The sequence below is a fragment of the Lethenteron reissneri genome, chromosome 19 (assembly GCF_015708825.2).
Source record: "Lethenteron reissneri isolate LAM-NWPU_2019-01 chromosome 19, ASM1570882v1, whole genome shotgun sequence".
In the NCBI taxonomy this organism is placed as follows: domain Eukaryota; kingdom Metazoa; phylum Chordata; class Hyperoartia; order Petromyzontiformes; family Petromyzontidae; genus Lethenteron; species Lethenteron reissneri.
The window spans coordinates 5,152,904-5,159,256 of NC_083797.1; the positions used below are offsets into that span (position 1 = coordinate 5,152,904).

Consider the following 6,353-nt stretch of genomic DNA (forward strand, 5'->3'; position numbering starts at 1 on the left):
GTAGAAGGGAAGTAATAAAATACTAAAAATAAAACATAATAAATGAAATCTTGTGAGAATTAATTTATTATGTTTTATTTTTATTATTTTATTACTTCCCTTCTACGTGACTTTACCGAAAGAACCAAGAAGATGAATCCCTGCAGTCACGAAAGCTTTAAATCGAAAGATTGCATCTCTGTTGTGTTTATGAGTTCTACGGCGTGTGCTGCGGGTACAACGACTGATGTTTTTACTCCACCGTTGGAGCTCCCTGCTGAAGTAGCTCTTGGCACGTGCAGGGAAACGTCGGACGTCCTACCGAGCAATGCGCAGTACAACCCGAAAGTACATCGGAGCGCTATCCGGCACAACTGCGTAAAAGCCACGTAGTAGCATTGCACAGGCGGTGTTATAAACGTAACGTTTACCAGCCTCTGTAAATAAACCGCTGAACGAAGGCATTTCCACGCCGTATCGGTCACGGCGGGGTTGATTGACCCCGTTTCGCCAACCTGGTCAGTGTAGCTTGGTGAAAGGCGAGCCCAGGACCAGTTCAGGTATCGTACTCTTCATTGAAGTTAGCCATGACCTGCAATCAGTGTCAGGTCTCTAGGGTCTCATCTTCTTGGTTCTTTCGGTAAAGTCACGTAGAAGGGAAGTAATAAAATAATAAAAATAAAACATAATAAAATAATAATACAAATGTATATTATTTTATTATATTATTTTATATATTATTTTATATTGTTATTTTATTATGTTTTAATGTTTATTATTTTATTACTTCCCTTTTACGTGACTTTACCGAAAGAACCAAGAAGATGAATCCCTGCAGTCACGAAAGCTTTAAATCGAAATTTATACGAATTGATTGGTACGTGATGTTTTTTTGTAAGTTTCGTTCTACGTGATATAAAACATACACTTTAAATAATAATTGCACGCTCGTGACTGCCGGTCGTGTCATTGTTACCTTTTGCAATGATTTCATTTCGCGTGTTTAACACTGGACTCGAGAGCTCGATAAAGAACATTTGCACTCCTAATGAGAGCACGCGCCTTTGTGCATGCATCCCTGTGGGCTTTATTTGAGCCCTGCGGCAACATGTACTCTGCAAGTCGAATACGAAAATAAACCTTCGCAAGAAGCGTACTGTTGCGTAGGCTCTAAGTAACGCCAGCGGACTTGAATGATTTCCAGCGTCTTGTGTTTCAAAGTTCCCTGCAACCTCTCGGATCTTACCCGTTGCTCTTCATCTTGTCAAACGGACCGCATCTTCAAGTTGACGAAGCAGCGTGTTTCTCCACAACGACGGTGTTTTTGTTGGGTTTGATTTATTTCAGCGAACCGTCGCATATTTCAGTTTTCAGTTTCAGTTTATTCGGTATAGCCCTGTGAGCCATTCGGCTCTTGAATCGGGTGCAACCGCAACAAACAAAAAACTAAAAACATCTTAAAGTGACGATGTGACTATGTGCAAACAGAAAATCCAAGAAAAGACAGCAAAATGTTGCAGACAAAGCACCGTACACCAACGCTGTGTGCAAAAATCCCAGTGGGATGCAAGTCAAACAACAACCACAAGACAACTTAGATTAAAGCCATCATTCTAACTCCGTACTACAACAAACAAACATGGCCAAACCAAAACACGTTTTCGAAATCACCAAAATAAAGCCATAAGCAATGTAACAGTGATCATATGGCGGTATACCCGGTCCCAGATCTTCTGCCTTCTTTGAATTTTTTGAAAATCTGAACACCATTTGTGCTACACAGTCAGCAATGGACATTGTACTAGGAACCCACAATTATATTCCAGTTGTGTCATGAGATTAAGAAATGTCCATTTGGATCTCTTGAAGCGAGCATTGCCCTCACTCTGCGTCGGAGAGCATCCCAGGAGGGTACCACTTGTCACGTGCCTTCGGTAGGCCTCTTCATCCACACGAGCGACGCAACTTGTGCATGTCCGTTGAGCAGTATTGCCTGTCAATCAAACATAAATGTTGCACTTCCAGAGCTGTAATAAACCAGATTAAGAAAAAACTCCAAATTAAATATCCTCGGGTGCAAGTCGTTGGTGGCCTGACTGAAACCATCGATTCACTCTTGGGAACAAAAGTTTAATTACGGACGGCTCAAGCTGGGATTCAAACCCAGGCTCTCAGTGGTGCCAGCTTATTGCTTTGACCCCTAAACCACCCAGCCAATTTAAATATGTTTTAAATAATCATTATAAACGTTGAGTCACAAACACACACCCACACAGCAAAGGACACGCAGCAGAGCCCCCTTCCTTCAAAAGCACACTTGAATGAAATCTCTTAATTTTTCAGACATTATAATTGTTTCATTTAATACGGCAAGACGATATCGAAGCGACATCATTGGCACTGGTGAGATGAATACGCTTGGCCAACAGCCAAATTCCACTGCTCTTTTTGCCGAGTGCCTGGCAGAAGGGGGTGGGAAAACCCCATAATCCCTTTATAAGCGTCGTGGAAAACAACGTACACATCGAACTTGTGACCCTACACCTGGTGCGATAAAACTGCACGCCCACTGAGAAAATAATGAGACAAATACCTTTTTTAGAATCAAATGAAACTCAACACACATAACAACGCTGTCGCTATGCGATGTGAATACCAAGAATGCTTTATTGGGGGAAATATAGGAGAGTGAAAAAAGTAAGTGCCAGTCCATCTGTCGGCTGCTTTGACTCCACAATCTGTCTCTCATTATTGCGAAGATGCAGCGGGCACGGGCAGCCTCCCAGAGGAGGCATAGAACAATCATCGACAAATTCCATCCATTTTCTGAACCTACCACAATTCAAAATAGCCTCTTGGGAACCAAAAACAAAAAAAACATTACGTCTGTTACGGTTGCTTTTTTGGATTAATATTCTTTCATTCGCAGCATGCCTCGGCAATAACTAGACTTTTAAAAAAGACAGCGGAACGATTTGCTGTTTGAACAAGAGAGAGTGGTGGTAGGCGAGGTGAAGTTTAGAGAATGCGTGTGTGGGGTGTTGCGTGTGGGGGAGCGGTGGTGTAGCGGTTAGCGTGCTGCGCTACGAAACCTGGCGACCCGGGTTCGATTCCCGGTCACGGCCAACACCAGTGACGATTAATCTGAACCGGTCTCGGGCCTCCCCTAGGTCGACTCAGCCTCAAATGAGTACCTGGTGCGGTGTGTAAACATTTCCACTAGGGAGACAAAGGCGGTCGGGCGTGGTGTTGGCCACCCCCACCCCCTTGTGTGCCCGTGCTGGCCTTCATTAGGTGCTCGCTAACAGCACTTGCCCCTACAGTCTGTTAAGGCTATACGGGAGGTCTTTGTCTGTTGTGTAAGTGTGTTGAACTTCTTTGGCAGCTTAACACAGTTGTTCATCACGTAGAAAATGTTTCGCAGCAAAACAATTAAAATAGTCTCAACGTATTGTTCGGTTCTTTCGGTAAAGTCGCGCAGATAGAAAAAAAATAATGAAATAAAATAAAATAAAGAACTACGACGGGTTTTTTTCCTGATGACGATCGCTTGTGTTGTGATCGAAACATCGTAGTTCTTTATTTGATTTTAATTATTTTAATTATTTTTTTCTATCTACGCGACTTTACCGAGAGAACCTCCCACTTCCAGCTCCGCCCACTCTTAGCCCCGCCCACTTCCCCCCCTCCCTCACACCCCCTCCACTGGCTCCTCCCCCCTCTCTTGCCTATATAGCCTCTTGTCACAGCAGCCCTTTTGCCCACTTCAGCAGTTGTTTCTTGCTGTGGTTGTCCCACCTGATGACGGACGCTTGTGTTGCGCCCGAAACGTCGTGATTAAATTTATTTAGTTGTTTATACCTACGTGACTTTACCGAAAGAAACAAAGAGTATGGATCCCTGCAGTCACGAAAACTTCAAATCTAGATTTTAAGTCTAAATTTGGTCGACACGTAATGCGCCTAATGTCACCCGAGTGAGATGGGTGCGGTATTTCACGGGTTTTTTTTTCCACTGAGCCCAGACGGCCTCCCCCCACAAGCTTCAATATGTTGCTGCTATAAATTTCCACGCGATAAGCCACTTTTGCTGAGCTACCATTTGTGGCCCCAGAAAAATATAAAATCTCAGTTGGGTTTTACGTGGTAAGATATGTTTTTTTTTAATTTGTATATATATGAAGTTGCTTGTTTACTTTTCCTATACTTTGCACTCCTGTCATGTTCTCTATTGTTATTGTAATATTCTGAACTGCCCCTTACTCGAACATCTGTGAAAAGCATATTTGTAGCTCATCGGATTTCTTCAAATATTCTCATGCTGAGGCTTCATTAAAGCGATAGCCGTGTGACGTCATCACTTCTTCTTGCTTGAGTGGAAATTGAGTGGGGCATCCAAACGTGAGGTCACGAGTTCAAACACAGCATTTTTTCTCATTTTTAAAAATATTTTTTTCCCTCCTCCCCAAATTTAAAGCAATTGCAAAACGGCAATGTTTTCATATTTATTTAGTCTTTTTTTTAGTCCAGAAATATTTTTAAGGATATTTCAAAAAGCCATCTCATCCTGAACGATGTCTCAAACGTCGAGGCTACAATAGCGTAGTGGTAACTTCGCTGACTCTAACACAAGCAGACTTGGGGGTTCGAACCCAGCAAGGATCAAATTGGGTGGTGACGTCAGACGCACGCTTGCGCGAGTCGTCATAGGTGACGTCATAGCATGCGTGATGATGTTTCCGAGCATCTTCACAATTTTTATAAAAGAGTTTATACCACTCGGGGGCGCTCTCGCCACGAGGGGGCGCTCTTTCATTGAAAACTTCAACACCTAAATTTCTTGCAAACAAAATAAGTAAACACGTTTTTGTTTCCATTTCAGCTCTAAGCAGCGGCTTCACGCATAATTTACGACGAAATACCGGCAGTTGCATTAGGAACATGCTGCGAAAACGGTAAAATCCATCTCGAAGGGCGCTATTTTACGACAAAACAGAGTTAAAACCGCTATTTTGTGATGAAAACGGTCGTTCGAGCAAATGCAAGGATTAAACATGTTCATTCGGAGTGGGCAGGTAGGAACTCGGTTGGACAGCGCATTCGTGCACGACAGAAAGCTCGCGGTCACGTGATGCACGTCAACCAATCCCGGAACGTACATGTTTGGGAGGGGATATACACGACAGACAAATAATCCCTGGTGGGCAGTGTGAAACTGTTGTTCCTACTTGTATAATTCCACTCGTTGAGTTATCCTTCAGCGATGAGGACTCCAGACTGATTTTCTTCTCACCCACTCCGTTCGACTACCACTCGGCAGGTCACAACACTTTTCTCTCGGCTTCCTCCACGCACTGCTCAAATTTGGAAGTCCATCCTACGGTTTCAAGTCTAATTATCTCGCTAATTTCCATAAATATTTTGATTTCACACTTGATGATGATTGCTTGTGTTGCAGTCGAAACGTCGTGAGAATTTTATTGTTTTATATTTTATTATTTATTTCCCTTCTACGCGACATTACCGAAAGAACCAAGAATATGAATGCCATAAACATGTTAACTCTATCGACGACAACTTTGATTGTAGTGCTGTTCATTGCTGACCGTATGACATGTTGGTCTTCTAGATCTATGCTCAGCAACCATAAACAAGCAGACGTTGTGTGCAGGCCACGCATATTCCTTCGAGTAAAATTGCCCACTGGCAAAATGTCACCTCGTGGAGATGCCGGGGATTGAACCCGGGGCCTCACACATGCGAAGCGTGCGCTCTCCCACTGAGCTACATCCCCATGGTGGTTCTACCTGGGCGCAGTTCCACCTCGATATTGGGTGAAACTTTGTCATCAGCTTCTTCCTCTCCCTTGTCACCCCACTCACTCTCCTGTTGGCCCTGGGCCCTGTACACATCGAGTCTGCACAGAGTCCAAGCAAAATGTATTTTTTTTTAAGAAATAGAAATAACAAGCATACATGTGGATGGATACTATGATGCTTTCCCAATTTATTTATTATTGGAAATATCCATTTCGGAAATAAAAAAAAGTGTTTTGGATACTTTTAAGCACTTGCTTTCATCTACAAATGTTTAAGTAAACCATTTGATCAGTGTGCATCGCTAGTTATACAAATAGCAAGTTCCTGAAATCAACACAAATTCATCCGAAGGTATCGTTCATATCGGCTAATATTTACGAGAGTTCATGTGCACCCCTATTACAGGGACATAGACACAGCCAATTGATTGTTGGATGATATTGGTCGCGAAAGGCTCGCGTGTTCAACTCGCATCTACTCCCATTGGAGCTGCTCCACCACCGTGCGCTCGACTCGGGGTTGGCAAGTCCACCACAATGAAGGAAAACTATAATTC

At 43.1% G+C, this 6,353-nt stretch overlaps 1 non-coding gene across 1 annotated transcript; it reads right to left on the bottom strand.

The window, feature by feature from the left end:
* Positions 1-5,700: 5,700 nt before the first annotated feature.
* TRNAA-CGC (transfer RNA alanine (anticodon CGC)) lies at positions 5,701-5,772 on the bottom strand. Its single transcript has one exon. It is a non-coding gene; the product is annotated as a tRNA-Ala (tRNA).
* Positions 5,773-6,353: the final 581 nt, after the last annotated feature.